The sequence below is a fragment of the Peromyscus eremicus genome, chromosome 7 (assembly GCF_949786415.1).
Source record: "Peromyscus eremicus chromosome 7, PerEre_H2_v1, whole genome shotgun sequence".
NCBI lineage: Eukaryota > Metazoa > Chordata > Mammalia > Rodentia > Cricetidae > Peromyscus > Peromyscus eremicus.
Window position 1 is genome coordinate 90,038,092 of NC_081422.1, and position 20,164 is coordinate 90,058,255.

At 41.8% G+C, this 20,164-nt stretch overlaps 1 protein-coding gene across 2 annotated transcripts in view; it reads right to left on the reverse strand.

The window, feature by feature from the left end:
* Pls1 (plastin 1) overlaps positions 1 to 20,164 on the reverse strand; it is a 101,376-nt gene that overhangs the window by 51,537 nt on the left and 29,675 nt on the right. Inside the window, exon 1 of one of the 2 annotated variants that reach the window (XM_059268383.1) lies at positions 17,059 to 17,200. The exons of the other annotated variant lie outside the window; for it this stretch is intronic. The gene's annotated coding sequence lies outside the window, so the exon portion shown is untranslated. Of the gene's footprint in view, positions 1 to 17,058; positions 17,201 to 20,164 lie in introns of those variants that run through there. 2 annotated transcript variants of the gene reach the window in all.

Consider the following 20,164-nt stretch of genomic DNA (forward strand, 5'->3'; position numbering starts at 1 on the left):
TAGGCCTCTTTTTCGGAGAGCTCTCTTGGCTGAAGCAGGATAGCTGAAGCAGGAAGGGTAAGGCTCTTAGTTCTGACCTCTTGGCTTTCTTCTCTGAATCGGCTCTGTGTTTCTTATTTAATAAGACGGTTGGTTACATCTACACTACAGTTTTAAAGGCTCTTAAAGCTTTGCCTAAATGCCCAACATGACTGGCTGGATCTACCTGCCTCTGAACAGTCTGAGGGGAAAAGCATTAGAAACAGACCTGAAGCCGGGCAGTGGTGGCGCACGCCTTTAATCCCAGCACTCGGGAGGCAGAGCCAGGAGGATCCCTGTGACTTCGAGGCCAGCCTGGGCTACATAGTGAGTTTCAGGACAGGCGAAAAGCTACACAGAGAAACCCTGTCTCAAGGGAAAAAAAAAGAAGAAATAGATCTGAATTGCCCTGAAACTAAGAAAAATGGCATGCCTTTTACCAGCCCTAAAGCCCCCAAAAAACCTTCAGGGGCCAACACTGTTTCCTCTGCTGCAGAGACACTTTGTGAGTTCCCAGAGGCTTTATTTCCCATCTCCCATCTCCCACATGCTCCAATTCTGAGTTCTCAAACTCCTCTGACTCGGTTTGGCCAGCTTTTCCCTCATCCACCCTCCAAAAGTCCCCTTTCCCTTACCCCCCCACCCCCACCCATCCCCTCCACCCACCACCCACCCCCACCCCCGTCCACAGGAACCTAAAGCATGATGTCAAATGTTTACAAAGAGCTTTCAACGGGCCTGGAATTACACCAAACTCCTCACACACATTAATCAGTTCTACTGACAGAGCATGCGCGATCCCTCAAACGTGAGTGTGAGGCCCACAAAGATTAAGTAGACTGCCTTGAGACTGTCTAGCCCTGCCCCACTTGCTGTTCACTCTCTCCTTCCTGACAGTGGATGCTGGGACCAGCTACCTCCTTCCCTGTCGCCATGACTTCCCTGCCAGGAAGAACTGTATCTCCTTGCAGGGTTCCGTCGCACAGGACACACCCTTCTTTCCTAAAGTTGCCTTGTCAGCGATGTGTTTACAGCAACAAGAGAAGTAACTACCACGGGAACATTAGTGTTTGGTCAGTAGATATTTAGAGGTCACCAGAAAAATCCCGTCTTTATTACTAAAAAAAGGAAGTGGAAAAAGAAAACTGCTAAAGGATGCATACAGCATGCCATTTATTATAAATCATAAAAATGCAACACTATAAATGTTGCTTATGATACCGTATGCATGCAATAAAGCTAAACACGTAAGAACCACAAACAAGTTGAGAAGAGTGGCTGAATCATGGAGAGGGAGGCAGGGTCGAAGTGTGGGGTAAGACTGACTTAATCTATGACTCTTAAAAAAAGGTATGTTTAAGGGATCATGGCAAAAAGTTTAATGTATGGTCAGTGTGGGAAGCTAGGTGCTAGTCCACAGAGTTACACTGTGTCTGTATTTTTTCAGGCTTTAAAAAATAACTCTTAATGTTAAAAAGTTCTTATACAGAAAAAAGATACTTCTTAAACCAAAGTCACAAACTACTAATTAAAAGAAATGGGTTAGGGCCGAGAGGATAGCTCAGTCAGTAAAGGACTTGCAAAGGCACGCATGAGGACCTGAGTTCAAGTCCCAGTACTTGCAAAGGCACACATGAGGACCTGAGTTCAAGTCCCAGAACTAAGGGTGGAAGGAGAGAACCAACTCTCCAAGGTTGTCCATCACCTGACTTCCTCTTAGCGCAACGCACACACAGACACAGACAGACAGACAGATACACACACATTAAGTAAAAAGAAGTTGGATGGCACCTGAAGAACTACATTTGCTGTTGTGCTCTGTCCTCCACATGGACATGTACACATGGGCACCTACACACATACAAATATGAACACACACACACACACACACACACACACACGCACGCACACGCACACGCGCGCGCGCACACACACACACACACACACACACACACACACACGCGCGCGCACACGGACACACAAAGAAAGAAATTGTCTGGAGTGCAGCCCAGGGGTACAGGTGGAGGAGAAGGTGTCTTAGTGCCCATGAGAGGGATGGGGGAAGCAGATGGAAAGGGGAAGGGAAAAGAGGCAAAACCTAAAAATAATCAACAAAATATAAAGACGACCTCTTGGCCATCTCTCTTTGAACAGGGGAAACTTTCAAGGCTTTGGAAAACTGCAAGTACTTCAATCTTCAGCAACTGCAAGCTAATATTATGACAGAATTTACTGAAATATTACATTCCGCTTAGTCTTTTCCCTCCTCCTTTAAAGCAGCAGCAATATCTTGCCTTAGGGTCCTGGAAACAAGATCAGTCAGAAATCCGTGGTCTCCTCCGTCCTTGGAAAGCATAAACCTAGGAAAAGGTTTACCGAGGTTGAGTGTTCAGGAACTGGGTTGGGGCTGGCAGACAAGGCGTAGATGAAGAAGGCAGGGAAAGAATGAGAGATTACTTTGAGGGGAAGGAAGGAACACTGGCAGATGCCAGCAAGGAAGGCTGCTGCCCTAGTTGGCAGCAGGCACAGAGAACTTCCACCAAAAAGAGCCTGCCGACTGAGCCAAGGGGTGATTCCCACAGCGCCCCTGCGGACTCACGAGGCGGACAGAACTTGAGCATTTCTGGTGAGAGGCAGTTCTGATGGTACTCTGTACCCTCCTCCACTTCTCTTATCGCCCAGGACAGCCTTCCCTTTTCCTGATATTTCTATTTTCAGCGCCCCCATTACAAGTTTACAGATCTCAGTGTCACCGGAATCTACCACCACGTGACAAACACAAGTAGCTAAGAAATAAAATGTAACTAAAAGCGTTTCCTTTCTAGCTTAAGGCAAACCTAGAAAGTATTTTCATGTGTCTCTAGTCTTCCCACAGTCTCCTTATGGAACTCCATTTCTTTGCAGGGGCTCCATCATTCATTTTGTAAACACTCCACAATCATAGTCTCTTTAATCCTGCTATTCTTAATCAGATTTTCTCTGGTTATTTGGAACGTGTAACTCTTGACTATAAGTAGGAATTGAGATATTGCTTACTTGGTTAAATACGAGTTTCCTATGCTATAGACCAGCACAACTGTCCTTTGGACAGAGGTGCCAGGTATTAAAAAGGTTCACAGTCTCCCCAAGAACCCTTCAGCTCTGAAAGAATTGAGGTTGGCTTCTTTTTTTCCGTAAGGAGTCGCTACATAAACTCTTCTTTTAAATGCAGTTTTACTGTCAACAGCCTGGATTTGCCAAGTCCCAAACTATTTTTAAAAAGAAAAGATTTTGCTTGTTTGAGAATTGCCTCGGCACTTGGACAGCCCCAGAGACCCTGAGAATACCAATGAGGCACCATATAAAGAATGAAGGCCTATACTACACAGGGTGAAGTGACACTGGATTCCAGACTGACTCACTTTGTGATCTCCAAAATGGATGCCTGGCAGCTTTCCACAAAACAACAAAAAATAGCCTAGTGTTTGCTTCATAGCGGGGCTTTTCCTCTCCGACCTTTACACTTTCATCACGCCCTGCACTACCCCGTTAACATCCTTCCTGCGTGCTCCCTGTTCAGTTCCTCCTCACAGGTACAGGACGCGATACTTCTGCATTCCCTTAGTCCTTCCCCTCTTCCGTACTGTTCAGTTAATGTACAGTAAGTCACTCCCGGTCATACGCTGCATGCATGAGCTCACTTTGTTCTTTTGTCTCATCTCATCTTCCCAACCCATTGCTTGCTCCTCAGAAGGGGGACCAATCTTCCTTTGTCACCCCAGTCGCCTGAATGGGCTCTGCACATGGGAAAGGTTTAATAAGGTTCATCAATAGCCTGTCCTGCTAGCTCCCTTCTTCTGACCAAACCGCTCCCCCTTGGACTTTCATTTCATTTTAATCCAGATTTCACAAGAGAGAAAATGTAGGGGTTTTGTGTTTTGTTTTTCTCCTGAATTTGGCTTATTTTGCTCAATGCAATAACAATCTGCAGTCCCACATACATGTTTCTGCAAATGGTAGTCTTCATTACTGCTTTAGAAAGCTTGAGGACTACTGGCTCCCAGTGCCCTCTGACCTTACTGATGAGGAAAACCCTTATCCTACCTGTAATTTGTACCAAGTTTTCTGACTATTGATAAAGCAACAAGATAGAAACAAAAAAGAAAAGCTCATTGTGTCGACATTTTTCAAAAATTAAAATGATTGTACTGGGATGATAGGGGTGAGGGTGCTTCTCAAGGGAAGGCTGAACAACAGAATCCAGAAGGCAAGTCCTGCGCAGCTCCCGGGAGCTCTGCATCGGACCTGTGAGGTGCTGCTGTGGAGCATTCCTCCCTGCTGTGGAGCACTCCCCTCTGCTGTGGAGCACTCCCCTCTGCTGTGGAGCACTCCTCCCTGCTGTGGAGCTCTCCTTTCTGCTGTGGAGCACTCCTCCCTGCTGTGGAGCACTCCTCCCTGCTGTGGAGCTCTCCTTTCTGCTGTGGAGCACTCCCCTCTGCTGTGGAGCACTCCTCCCTGCTGTGGAGCACTCCTCCCTGCTGTGGAGCACTCCCCTCTGCTGTGGAGCACTCCTCCCTGCTGTGGAGCACTCTCCTCTGCTGTGGAGAACTCCTCAGTGTCTTCATCATCACTTTCGGATGACAGTCTGACTCAGTGGATTGGAGACCCTTGGCCACACGCCCCATTCCTATCGTCAAGGGAATACCAAAAACACAAGACCTGCAGCTCCAGAGATCTCTGTCCCAGGGTCCGTGCCTTCTACACAATCCTTAGGCTTGCACAAAGCAATGTCATTTTCTTTTTTTTTTTTTTTTTTTGGTTTTTTTTTTTTTTGGTTTTTTCAGACAGGGTTTCTCTGTGTAGCTTTGCGCCTTTCCTGGAACTCACTTGGTAGTCCAGGCTGGCCTCGAACTCACAGAGATCCGCCTGGCTCTGCCTCCCAAGTGCTGGGATTAAAGGCGTGCGCCACCACCGCCCGGCCGCAATGTCATTTTCAATCTGACTCTTACCCACCTATAAGCACACCATTCTAAAAGTGTGGCCATCAGTGCTTGGTACCTAGTCATGAACATCTAAAGATTATGAAAATACAGTTCACAAAATCTCCCACAAGCTCGCTCCCCTAAAACACTAAGCACAGTACTCACACAATGGCAGTCCAAACAAGGCAAGTGGGGGGCTTTTCTTACTCTTTTTACAACAAATCTCATGAGTGTTCACCATAGACCAAGCCCTCTCCTAGGGACTACACATATAACCTGCCTCACAGCAGCTCTGTAAGATTGGCAGCATTCCAACTCCCACTTTACAGTTAAGGAAACTGAGGCCAAAGTATGTATAGTAAATAAAAAAGTTGGATGCTGTACCCAAGAAACCTGTCAAATTCAAACCGAGTTATTTACCATCTTAACAGAGGTCACTCTATGTCTCTTTCCATGCCCACAGCTCAAGCCAAGCTTCTGTGATCTTTTCCCATTCAAAGATGGTCTAGGACGTAACTTTGCAGTGCAGAACTGTTAGACCAAAGTGTATGCACTGTGTGATCTTTCTAGAAACTGAGAAAATTGATGGGAAGATTTAACTAAGCTTTGGGAAAATGACATGAATTATTTTACAACACTCTTTTTGGTCTCTGAAAAGTACTTTGCTCCTGTTTTATGTATTGTATAGTCACAGGAAATTATACACTGCGGGGTGGGGGTGTATGGGGGGGGTGATTGCCTGGACTGTAATTGTCTATAAATGCCAAATGCCTCAGAATGAATGTTTCAGTACCACACCAAAGAGCTCTCAGAGAACAGGAAACAGTGATTGCTGACTCACAATTCCCATACGAATATTCTAGAATAACCTAGGTGTAACTGCCTGGCTTGGCAACCTTTTCCCAGCTCTAGCCCAGAATTCACAGAAATCACAGAAATGCAAATGAGCCTCTGGGTAACTGGTGCCAAGTGAGCAGACAGGCCTCCCCAGGGCTGCCATGTCAGGGCATGACCTCTAACCTTCAAAACACACACTGCCTCAAAAGGGAAGCTTTCCATTTTTGACATTTAAAAAACGTCTTCAGGAGATGAATTACTGAGATGATATTTTTGCAACATGCAAGATGCAATTCTATTTGTCCCTATTAAAAATCAAAGGAAGAAATTTTCATGTGGTATATGCTTGTATTTTTTCAAGGATTCATAAAAACCTCACATAAAATCCTAAGTTTCTAAAGGTTACGGATAAGAAAAATAAGGATTTTTAAAAATATATATTATCAATGACAAAGGGAAGTCATAACAATTAACAACTCTCAAACTATTATCACCCTTCTTAAAAAGCACACTGAATTAACATTATTCTATGAATAAGCGGCATGCCTCCACTGAAGGCTTTTACCCAACAGCAGACAGGAATTTTCTTACTGAGGTAAGACTGATTCTCTATGCACCAGCAGGGGCTTGCCCACAAACTAGGAAGCATCCATCTTGTTTGCTACTGCAGAATTAAAGAAAGCAGTATTCACAGCTCTGGAAGTTTCTCCTCTCTAGAATTTCAACAATAGAGAAATTAATGACTACAGTACACACACACACACACACACACACACACACACACACACACACATATATACATACATATATATGTATATATATATATATATATATATATATATATATATATTGTTTTTGTTTTTCGAGACAGGATTTCTCTGTGTAGCTTTGGCACCTTTCCTAGAACTCACTCTGTAGCCCAGGCCAGCCTCGAACTCACAGAGATCCGCCTGGCTCTGTGCACCACCACCGCCTGGCCAACCACACTTTACATCAAACAGTTATTTTATACCTCCCAAAGCAGTTCCTACCTGCTAGCTAATTATTAGACATAAGTCACCCAACAGAGAAATTAAGATACAATGTACCATTTACTCAGATGATTCTGAGGATTTCCCCTATTAGGATCTTGATTGATGATTGATGTAGGAGGGCCCAGTTCATTATGGGTGGTACCACATCATTGGGCTGGTGTTCCTGGGTGCTATACCAAAGTAGGCTGAGTAAACAGTGAGGAGGAGTAAGCCAGTAAACAGTGTTCCTACATGGCCTTTCCTTGAGTTCTTGCCCTGGCTTCCCTCACTGATGGACTGTGCTGTGGAGGTGTAAGCCAAGTAAATCCTTTCCTCCCCAGTTACTTTTGATCATGTTGTTTATCCTAGCAATAGAAACCCTAAGACAGTGACTATTGTCACTACAGAATAGTTTGTATTCTTTAAAATCATTAACAACATATTCTTTTGAAGTTTTTTCATTCAGCATAAATATTTTCATAGTATTCAAATCTTTTGCCTACCATTTTACTGTGCAGTAGCTTGTTATTGGGTTTTACAGGTTGCTCCCAGCCATAATACGGGCTGAGCATCCATTCTTTCATCATGAAGCACGCTGTCAAAGAATCCATGGAAAGCCTGCATGTATCAGATTGAGGAAGCGTCTCCCATCTAGTCTAGTTAGTTGGAAGGTCTGGTCTGTGTGTGTGTGTGTGTGTGTGTGTGTGTGTGTGTGTGTGTGTAGGGGGTTCATTAGTCACCAATGGATGTTAAACTTATAATGTTTTTGTGTGTCTCTAAAATGATTATACACTTTTGCCTGTTAAAATTTTGAGTTGCAATTACTGATTTCAAATGTAAACAGTTGTACGTTCCTGGAATAAGCTTTTCTTGATTAGGATGCATTACTCTTTAGTGTGATTATTGATATGGTTAGCTTTAAGTCTCTTCCAGCTGTCTTCTGATTCTCTCAATTTTCTCTCCCTCTCTTTTATCTTTTTTGGGGATTACTCAAACATTTTTAATTCCAATTTATTTCTTTTCTTTGATTATTAATTACAAAAGTTTTTGTGGTTACTTTTAGATTTATAATATGTTTTTTAACTTGTTACAGCTTATCTTCAAAAGATTCTTACTCCATGCCATACATAGAGCACTAGAATGCCACAATGGTAGGGAGGTTGAACATTACTAATCTGAAAACCTAAACCTAAAATGTGCCAACTGGTACAGCTGGGATGCTTCAAGAGAAAGCCTGTATAGACAGTCCAAAAATCTGAAAAGCTATGAGATCTGAAACACATCTAATTGCAAGTATTTCAGATAAAGAATACTCGATCTATACTTCCATTTTCCCCCTTACTCTGTGTTATAGAATATTATTTTAAGGTTAATTTTGTTTATGTTGCATTTGTTTAACTCTGTGAACCTGTGTTACTGTGCCTGTCTGAAACACCTGACTGGTCTAATAAAGAGCTGATTGGCCAATAGCAAGGCAGGAGAAAGGCTAGGCAGGGCTGGCAGGCAGAGAGAATATAAAGGAGAAAACTGGGAGGAGAGAGCTAGGAGCCAGAGAAAGAGGAGGGCTTCAGGGGCCAGTCACCCAGCTACACAGCAAGCCATGAAGTAAGAGTAAGATTTACAGAATTAAGAGAACAGAAAAAGCCCAGAGGCAAAAGGTAGTCAGAATAATTTAAGTAAAGTTGGCTAGAAAGAAGCCAAGCCAAGGCTGGGCATTCATAAGTGTGTGTTTACTTGGGAGCTGGGTGGTGGGCCCCCCAAAATGGAAAAAACAAACAACAAGTCTGTGTGCTATTTTTGTTATAAAGCCCATACCACATCTTATCATTCTAAAGTAATTACCTTTTTATTATCAAATATATATGCTTCTTATAAGTTGTGTCCAATGAAATAAATTTAACTTTAAAAATTAATAACCTTTAAAAATATTAATAGCCAAGTGTGATTGTGCATGCCTTTAATCCCAGCACTAGGTAGGCAAAACAGGCAAATCTTTGGGTTCAAGGCCAGCCTGGTCTACTGAGCAAGTTCCAGGATGGCCAGGGCTGTTACACAGAAACACCCTGTCTGGAAAAACCAGAAAAGAAAAGAAAAATACCAATAAACAATTGTATGTGACCACCCACGGAGCACCACGTTCTGCACTTTGTACAGATCTTTATTTCCACAGTATCTTGTTCCTTCTGCCTGAAGCACTTCCTTTAACATGACTTGTACTATGGAGAGCTGGTTTTATATCCACATCTGTCTCATCCTTGTTTGGAACACGTCTTTGTTGGGTTTAGATCTAAGTCAACTGCTTGGCTTCTGTGCCATTAGCGATGCTCCTGCACGCCCTGTCCGCACTTTTCCCAGCAGGAAACCTATATCCCAGTCTCTACCACTGCTACCTTTCTTCTTCTATACGTCACATCTCCTTTCTTTCATTGAGTTACTTTAGGATTTTACTCTTCTCACTGGTTTTAAGCAATTTAATTATGATATGTCTTAATGTTATTTAATTAATGTTATAATGTTATTTAATGTTATTTACAGTGTGTCTTCCTAATATTTTCCTCTATCTTTTTATTGGGGTTTATCGAGTTTCTTGGATCTATTCATCTATAGTTTTCATCCTGATTTTTTTTTTTAGCTCTTTTCTCTGCAAGCATTTCTTCTGTTTTCACCCATTTTGGAAGGATGATGAGTACATGTATGAGACCATGTGAAACCATCCACATATTTATTGATACTTTAAAGTTTTAAAATTCTTTTCTCTGTTTCAATGTGGGTAATTTCTACTGCTGTGACTTCATGGTTACTAAGCTTCCCTTCTCAAGTGTCCAATTTGTCCCTAACTTTATCACTGTAGCTTTTATCTCTAGAACTTCTATTTGAGTCTTTAAAGATATTATGTTGCTATTTAACTTTTTCAGGTAACAATCATTCACTTACCACTGTCTGACAATGTTAACATCCGTGTCACTTATGAATCCATTTTGATGCTAATTTCTTTGCCCTTTCCCTATCGGTTACATATTTGCCTGTTTCTTTGTGTGTTTCTTAGCTAATAATGATAACAAACTTTATAAAAGAAAGAATAAATTTGACCAGATGTGGTACCATACACTTGAGAGCTAAAGACAGGAGGATCAGGAGTTCAAAGTCATCCTCAACTATACAGTGAGTTCAAGGACAGACAAGGTTTAAGATGCTGTCTCAAATATTGGAAATAAGTTTGCTAGAAGAATTTAAGGCTCATGCTTAAGTGTTTACTAATTTATAAGATATTTTCACATGTATTATTGCACCTGATTCTCACATACCCCTGTGTGAGAGCCCACAGAGGTTTCCTAATGAGATCCGAGTTTGCTTTACCCAGCAGGGCTGCATAAAGGGATGATTTGACCACAGGTGTGGTTACCAGGTGTTTGGAAGGGTCTGTACTTGGTTGTGCAATATGCTTTGATCTAGCAAGGGGGGAGGTCTTTTGCCCTGCCCCTTAGCATTGTTATAAAAAGCCCTTTTGAAGAGACAGAAGGGGCCATTGGGTATTGACCCAGGTCCTTCTGAAGCAATCCTGTGTTTCCATCTGTCTCATCTCCTCTACCTTTCTATCTACAAGTTTCTTATTCCTCTCTCCTCCTCATAGGAACCCTGTAAAAGGTGGGAGCTGGCCTCCCACAGATGGTGCCCTGAACAGGGACTTAGGTTCAGGCAGTCCCACACTCCTGTAGGGAAAGCAGAACTAAATTGAAATTTCATAATATATGTGTGTGTGTGTGATAGGAATAAATACTACATAAATTACTATGTTCATAAACCCACTCATTCCTGATTTGTACATGAGGAGGCAGTGTCAGAGAGGCCAACCTACTGAGCAGGTCAAGTGCTACCAAGTGTCAAAGCTAGGACTATTTTCAGTGTGCCCGAGTCTTTGTCCCGTGTTCCTTTCAATAAACCACATGATTCTTGGCCAAGAGCAATGAAGTCATGCATCAGGTTCTCAAGGGAAACAGGGAATCAGCTTTCTGCATGATATTCAAGAGCGAGATCTGAGCCTCTTTTGTGTAAACGGTGAAATGAGATGACTCAGTATAGAGGTTTACAAAACAATTCTGTACACAGTTCTTTTTACTTTATCAATTATAATTTAAACCTGAATTCTCTCTTTTTACTAGTAACTAAAGGCTATTTTTATTACATATAACAAGAATTAAATAATGAACTGGGCAAAGTGGTTGTACAAATATAATCTTCTCAGCACCCACAAGAAACACAAGTTTCTGGTCAGCTTGGGCGATATAGTAAGTTCCAGAACAGATATTTCTAAAAGATAAAGAGTTATTATCTTCAATAAACCAAACACTATCAGGAGTGCATATATTAGTAGGAATAAAGCAAGGCAGAGTTGGGGTATTGTAGAAAGTACTGTTAGTACAACTACTGATTTTCATGGTAAGGTTAAAAGAGTTGAAAACATTTCAAGGTGGTGAAAATTAGATGGAAAGTAAAGATAAATTTAGATACCTGTACTTCCTCTACAGAATTGATCCCTTGCTTGTTTTGTTTTGTTTTTGTTTTTGTTTTAAACAGGGTTTCTCTGTGTAGCCTTGGTTGTCTTGGAATTCACGCTGTAGACCAGGCTGGGCTTGAACTCAGAGACCAGCTTGCCTGTGCCTCCCAAATGCTGGGATTAAAGGCATGCACCACCTGAATAATTCTTAAAGTCTTCTGAGATTTAGTCTTTTTAGTAAATTACACACAGATTACACAAAATTACATATTGATCCAAATTCTGCACATAAATTCAAGGAGTTTGTGGACATACACCTTACTCACAAGCCCATTCTTGGACTTTTTACAGGTCCATGGGTTCTGAAGTAATAACTGCAACTATGCATATTCATATGTATAACACGGCTTATGTGTGTGTGCACATGTGTTCCGGTGAGCACACACCAGTGTACGCATACATTTGTGTAAGCATGTGCACGTAAAGGTCAGAGGTAATAATGAGTGCCTTCCTTGGTTAGTTGGTTGGTTGGTTGTTTTGAAGCAGGGTTCCTCAGGGTACCTTTAGCTCTCAGATTTGGCTTTGCTGGCTAGCCAACAAACTCCAGGGATTCTCCTGCTTCTGCCTCCACGGAATGAACAGCCATGTCTGTCTTTTGAACGCATATTGGTAATCTAAATTCAGGTCCTCGAGCATACGCAGCAAGCATATCACCCACTGAGCCATCCCCAAGGCCCTCTTCAGTATTTTAAGTGGAAAAGTTAATCAGCAAGACTTCCTATCATAAGACATTATTAGCGGGCTGGAGAGATGGCTCAGAGGTTAAGAGCACCGACTGCTCTTCCAGAGGTCCTGAGTTCAATTCCCAGCACCCACATGGTGGCTCACAACCATCTGTAATGAGATCTGGCACCCTCTTCTGTGTACGTAATAAATAAATAAATCTTTAAAAAAAAAAAAGACATTATTAGCAAGCAGATATGCTTTGTAAGTGGCAGATATGTTCACACATAACCATAATAACAAGTCTACTGACTAACATACAAGTGGAGTTCCACAGCAAGAAAAATGAAGGGACAAATACTTCAAGCATGAGTTCTGACAAAGCTGAGTGGCCATGGAGAGAGGTGAGGCATCTACATTTCTGACTTGGGTGTAACCAACATTTCTAAGGTCTTGACTTGAAAAGCAAATATTAATGTGTCACTTTATTCTAAACATACTTAGTGCTTTCTTTTAGACTGATTAACTTACCCTCACAGCAATGCTCACTGCCTGGAAGTAGTTTCTATAAAGAATTAAAGTGGTAAATTACACAGGTTAAACATCTCACTTCTTCTCCCCAAACAGACAAAACAACAAACAACAACAAACCCCTTGAATCTTAAAATTCATCTACTCTGACTTCTTTTCATAGACGAGAGTACTGAGACCACGCTCTTGTTTCCTAATAACACAACATGGTCACCAAGAATCCCTTTCTCTGTCAGGGTGCAAGAGGTAAATATTAGAACATCTTAGGTTTACTTTTAAAACTAGAGGAGGCACCAGTTTAGCTTCAAGAATATTTAACAGGTACGTTTTCAACAGCTCGGTAACCTGGTGCTTGTGGTAGATAATTTTATGACACAAACAGCTAAAGAGATCCCCCATGAGTGGAGAATGCATTCCACAATGAAAAGGTTGGTGTGGTGATAGGTTGTGTACCCTAATAAACTTGCCTGAGGATCAGAGGACAGAGCCAGCCACTAGACTAGACATAGAGGCCAGACAGTGGTGGCACACGCCTTTAATCCTATCACTCGAGAGGCAGAGATCTGTCTGGATCTCTGTGAGATCAAGACCACACTGGGCTACATGAGACTGATGCAGTCTAGGAGAGAAACAGAGCCAGGCAGTGGTGACACACGCCTTTAATCCCAGGAAGTAATATGTCTGGGCAGAGAAAAGTATATAAGGTGTGAGAAAACAGGAACTCACTCTCTTTAGGCTATGGATTTCCTAGAGGTAAGAACTAGTAGCTGGCTGCTCTGTTTCTCTGAACTTTCACCCTGATGTCTGACTCTGGGTTTTTTATTAATAAGACCATCTAAGATTTGTGTTACAGGTTGGGGGCAGAAGAGATGGTTCAGGGCTTGCTACTATTTCAGAGGACTGGAGTTTGGCTTCCAGGTACCACTTAGGGCAGCATACAACCTCTTATGACTAGCTCCAAGGGATCTAATGCCCTCTTTCTGGCCTCTGTGAGCACTTGTACATACACACATACACAATTTTTTTTTAATTTTTTGAAAAAAAAAAGGTTGTACTGTGAGCCATTATTCATTCTTTCTTTTCTCTTTTTTTTTTGTTTTTTATTATTTTTTACTTTCAGTATTTGCAATATTCTGCAGTTTATATATGCCTGGAAGAGACTGTGCAATCCAGCTGATATCTAAATTACTTTCACTAAATGAACAAACAGCTTTCCCTATGCTAGAAAATGAAACAAAAGCAAATTGTGATTATGTATTAGGAAAAAATTTCAAAATTATCAAGATTATTCAAAATACTTTAAATTCAGCCATTGGCAGTAAACATTATCCTGTGTATATATGTATATATGTACCATGAAGTATTAGTTAAGGATACTACAAAGTCCTTATCACTAACAATATATTTTCTTTTTCTTTTTTCCTTCCTTCCTTCCTTCCTTTCTTTCTTTCTTTCTTTCTTTCTTTCTTTTTATGGTTTTTCAAGACAGGGTTTCTCTGTGTAACAGTTTTGGCTGTCCTGGAACTTGCTTTGTAAACCAGGCTGGCCTCAAACTTACAGAGATCCGCCTGCCTCTTCCTCCCAAGTGCTAGGATTAAAGGTGTGTGCCACCACCGCCCAGCAACAATACATTTTCCAGATCAAATTTTTACTACATTTTATTTCGTTATTTTACAGGCATACACAGATGGGCCACAGCACACATGTGGAGGTCAGAGGACAACTTGCAGAAGTCAGTTCTAGTTCTCTCCTCCCAGCATGCGGCTCCTGGGGATGAACTCAGGATGTCTGCCTTAGATGTCTGGCTTGGGGGAAAGCACTTTACCCACTGGACCATCTCACCAAGACACAGTAAGTTGAACGTGAGTACAGTAATAAATTTAAAATATATACAGGTTGGACATTCTATATCTGAGTGTCTCAGATTCTGAATTGTTTCGGGTTTTGGAAAGTTTGCATGTATCTAACGAGCTACTGGAGAGAAGACCATTTTAATAAAATCTATTTCTTAGAAGTAGCATGCGCCTAGTACGCTCTTACTGATGAGGAAAGGTGAGAAATTTAAAGGCCTGGGGCTTTCTCAACTGTTTTTAAGGAAACTGTCTTTCTAAAAATCATTAAGTTGTTTTTCCCAGATTCAATGAATAGGGAAATCATTTTTAAGTAAGAATGCTGGTCCTTTCTAACAACTTTTTTAGATTTATTCATTTAACTTTATGTGTATGATGGTTTGCCTTCATGTATGTATGTGCACTACACACATGCAGTATTCACAGAAGTCGGAAAGGGCGTCAGATCCCATGAATTGGAGTTACAGATAGTTGTGAACCACCACGCGGGTGCTGGGAATTACACCCAGGTCCTCTGCAAGAGCGGTGGGTGTATTTAAGGACTGGAGCCCTCTCTCCAGCTCCGAACACTTGTTCCTAAACATAAGATCATTTGTGTTTCATATGTCCCTTATACTGAGGGCATGAGGCCATTTCATACAACCTTCTGCTTAGAAGTGGGGTGTGCCCTGTGTTTTCACTGATGAGGAGAGCTGAGAAACTGCAGATGGGCTCATTAAGAGGGACTTCTGGGAGAAACAGCTCAGCTTCCCACTTTGTGAACAGGTGAAGAAATAAGAATCCTTGCACCATTTGCCTCCCGTGGTTTGCTGGATGTTTCTGCCCCAGGAGGATGAGAACTGCATGGGAAGCATTTGGAAGGAGAGGGAACAATAGAAACTTTGATTTTTAGAAGAACATGATCAGAAACAGCCATTATCTTTCTCCATTCTTTTAAGAACTCAGGTCCAGAAACATTGAGCTTGAGATTAAAATCAGCACTTAAAAGGAAAAACCAGGCCAGTCCTCTGGCGGAGTACTTGAGAGCTGAAGATATGTGCATTTTCAGCGCCCTTTGGCCCCAGCGCTGCCCCAGTCTCCGAGACTCCTGTTACCAGGATCCCAGCAACAGAACCCTTTCCTGCAGGGACTGTGGGTCGGTAAGGATGTGGACTTTTTCAAAAGGCTTGATAAGGCTACACCACGAACAACATTTGTAGCTACGCAAAGTAACCTAATAAGGGTCATCAAATATCATGCTTTGGGTGGTAAGGTGATCTAAACGGAGGATCATAAAGGAATGTTATCCCCCAGCTCCACAAGAACACAATTGAGCGACTGGCTAGTTCATTAAGAGAGGAGCGCACAATGAATGGTACAGCCTTTGTTGAAGTCTGGGCATGACATAGGAAAAGCAATTTGGGTTCCAAAGAAAGCTCTGAGGAAGGCTTGGCTTGGCTTTGTTTTGTTTTTTTTAAAACGATGTGACATTTTTCTATGGCACTCACTTTCTAGGGCTAGCTGGTCATAATGAGTTTGCTTCCCTAAGAAGAGCCACGGAGTCACTCTACACTGTAATTCACACAGAATTGCTTTAAATGTGTGCCTGCTTCCCAAAGCAGAACAGGTTGCATCCTAACTTTATGCCGAGGTGTTAAGTGTTCACCATTACTGCACAGAGGAACATGCTTAACTTCTGAAAGGCGTCTCCATTTTGAGAATGCACGAGTCCTTAATTCTGTGGTACTAGGGCCTATTCAAACTGCAGTTGTATCACTTTCCGAGTCTCCTTGACATGCATCATTCAAGACCGTCTCAGCTTCACGTGGGCTGGGAACTGCTCGATTTCTGCTTTAGCGAGAAAACAGCCCAACTAACAGACCATCTTAAATGACCAGAGTGAAAGGTGACATGCTCACACAGAAACTGCTTAGAAGGAAACTTTCTAAAAAATAAAAAAATAAAAAAAAATAGATTGTGGTCCCCAAGGCAATGCAATGGTGAAATCCTTATGCAAGAACACGACCTCCTATTAATCCTGGCTCTTCGAGACTTAGAAGGGCAAAAATGAGAATAAAGAACTTATTGCAATTTAGATACTCTCTCCACTGCCTAGAGGCACAGACACAACACTGCATCACTAGCAATGCCCTGCTCTCAGCTTTAAAAAACAAAACCAAAAACATAACTGTAGAATCTCTTCAGGGAAAAAAAGAAAAAAAGGGAGTTTTACTTAGCCACAATAAAACTATAGACTGTAGGAGCCATTTCATTGGTCTGAAAGCATCAGGCTTCTAAGCAACAGTACATATACCTTCTGGAAGGCAACACCAAGTGGATACTGAGTTACTTCAGCACTTCTCAAATAGTTCATATCCATTCCTGAATAGAAAATCAAAGTCTACCCAAGAATTACATGCAATTTTTAAATCCAACCCTGCATAAACCAAAGCCATCCTTTCTTATTAATTTGGAAGACACAATTAAGAATTGTGTGACCATCATACCAAAGCTATCATTTGTATTGATTATGCAAAGTAACCCCAGAACAAGGAAGTTTAGTGAGAAAATCTGTAAGGCAGTTTAGCTCAAATCAACAATCTCAGGGAAACGCCAGCCGCCATGTCTGGGACTGCCATGGGCATACGTACCTGCTCCCGAGGGTCTTAGCACCTGGCAGTTGGAAGTCCAGAGAAACAAACAGATTTAAAATTCAGTCTCTCCGAGCTGTGCCTGTCCTTGGATAACCATCTGCATAAGGCAGTGTTTGAGCAAAGAAAACAAGCAACTCACTCTACGCTGAAATGAATGTTCTGCCTGCTAGTACAGATTTTAATCACAAAAGAATTTAGCCTAGGTAGAAAGGCCAACCTGAAACACGGGTGTGGCTTGGAACTATAAAAAAAAAAAAAAATCAAGAGGCAACACTGTGGATGACAACACCATGTCTAATCTATTATAGCTAGAGTGCTTAAAATATATTGTGAAACTGCACCCAACCTCGGAGAGTGTGTTCACACAGGCTTTGAAATGGGACTGTCCTATGAACTCCTGCATTATTTTTATATACATTCCTTCATCACTTTAATTGTAAATTCCAATTTTTTTAATCATGTGAAAAACCATTAAGCAATTAGCATTAATTTGTGTTTCCTAGAAAGAATTAAGAAATTGTGTTAAGACAACAATAATAATAATAATAATAAAAATCCTAACCCCAGAGTCACTGGACTAATTTCAAACCAACATAAACGTTGTCTTTAAATAGTAACTGGAAACAATATACCACTTATGCAGTGTTAAGCTAGGAAGAACCTCAGGGGTTAGAGTCCAAGTGTACTTTTGAACTGGCCTGAGAACAGTTTCCTTATCGACTCTACAATCCACATTTATGGTGTGGTGGCAGCACATTCTGAGGAGGAAGTCTGAAACCTCTTTTATAATGTCTCCATAAAAAAATAGACATTACAAAACAGCTTTACAAAGTGAAAGAAAAAGTAATTTTGAAAGTACAAGCAACCTTAAAACAAAAGTATGTACTGCATGCACTTTTTGAATTTCATGTATATGAATGTGAAATTCTAGACATGCAAACTAACCTGTGCAGACAGACAGCAGAGTAGCCATTGTCAGAACACAGGGATCGCCTAGGAATAACATGCAAAGGGACACGAGGCGACTTTCAGTAGCAATGCAAATACTGTGTGTCTCTGATTGTGATTTTATGGTTGTATACACCTGTCAAAACTGCCACTTAACACGGATGCAATCTCCTATTCCAACAGTACGTCTCCATGAAAATAGACACAGGCATTTAAACAAAGGGATATTCTTTCCTATAAGGCCACAAGCTGGTTGAATTAGAAGAGGTAGGAAGAATTCCAAGGGACAAATGTAAGGAAATATATTCTGTCTGGGTGGCCCAGAACCACTCCAGGATAGCTCTGGGACGTAAGATTAACTTCATCGGTCCATCTCCAACACAGGCTCAGAGTGTTTGGGGTAGGAGCACTGAGGATTTTCTTTGGGAATTCATAAGTGAGTGAACGTGAGGACATGACTGCTCCAAGCACGGTTGAGGAGAAAGTTTTATTGTAGATATGAGGGAGAGAACAGTCATAGGCACAGGGAAGGGTCCAAACTGAACAGGGCCAGCAGACTGAACCAAGCCATGAGAGGAGAGAGAGGCAGGAGGGCCAGACAGGAAGAGAGGAGGGAGGAGGGGGCCAAGAGAGGAACCGGGAGCCAAGAACACCAAGAGAGAAACCAAGAGAACCAAGAGGGCAAGTAGCCAAAATGGCTGGGTTATACAGGAGAAAAGAGAAGCTAGGAGAAGCCACTCAGGGGCTGGAGAGGTCTAGGATAGGGGGTGGGGTATGCCAGCAGGATGACTCTGTGACAGGTACTTGTGAGTAGGAGTGAGGGAGATTGGCAGCCAGAGTCCTCTTTGATGTGTTAAAGAGGCACGGCACGTCAGCCATTTGTCCTGAGTTTGAGACCTAAGGATAGATAGGAAGTTGGATGAAGTAAACGTTCTTGCACCAAAAATTGTATTTCATGTAACATTTAGAAAAATTAGGTCACAAGTAAGGACAGAAGGCCGGGTTAGAGGACACGAGTTGTGAAAGACTATCTAAACTGTGCTGACTAATTTTATGTAAACCTAACACAATCTAGACTCATCTGCTCCAGTGGAGAAAACGCCTCCATCTGAGCAGGCTGTAGGCAAGCAAGCCTGTAGGGCATTTTCTCAAGCAATGATTGATGTGGGAGGGCCCAGCCCATTGTGGGTCCTGAGTTCTATAGGAAAGCAGGCTGAGCAAAGTGGCCTCAGCATCAGCTCTGCCTCCAGGCCCCTGTCTGGTTTCAGCTCCTGTCTTGGTTTCCCTCAAAGGACTGTCACTTGGGATATGTGAACCTAATAAACGCTTTCTTCCCCAAGTTGCTTTTGGTCACAGTGTTCGATCACAGCAATAGAAACCCTAACTAAGGCAAAGGCTATTTTTCTACCTTCAGTCTGTCAGAGTAGTTTTCTCTTCTTTCTGATTTACAGTACATAAAAATGTAACTGATAGTAAAGCGTAAAGCCCTTGGTGAAGATCCATGGCTTCAGAACAGCCATTACAGAAGTTCACTGGGATGTACAGAGTTTGGAACTGGGCAGTGTTTCAGTGTCTACCTTAATCTAGCTGTGTGATGTTTTTATTCATGAGGTCAGCACACTAAAGTGATTTTATCTAATAAGTTAATAAATATATATAAAATAAAATTTAAAAAATAAAAATTCTGCTCTTCTAAAAAGACCATTTGTAATGTTTGTGATGCCACCACTACAGCAGGGAACTGTGCTTATGTGTCTGTACTGGTCAAGTCTGATTTCCCCTACCACTATCCCACAAAGACAGAAAATCAAGTATCTGTCCTGGGTGGCTCTTCAAATATTGATCCGGAGTAGTTACTCTTCTTTAAATTTGAAAATATAGAAAATCCTTTAATCCCAGCCCTCGGGAGGCAGAGGCAGGCGGAGCTCTGTGAGTTCGAGGCCAGCCTGGGCTACAGAGTGAGTTCTAGGAAAGGCGCAAAGCTACACAGAAAAACCCTATCTCAAAAAACCAAAAAAAAAAAAAAAAAAAAGAAAGAAAGAAAATATAGAAAATGATAAATATCTATAAAATAAGCAAACCATTTAGGGGAAAACAGACTCAACGTTAAGAATGTCTAAAGTAGCAATAATAATAATAGTAGTCAGGCATAGGG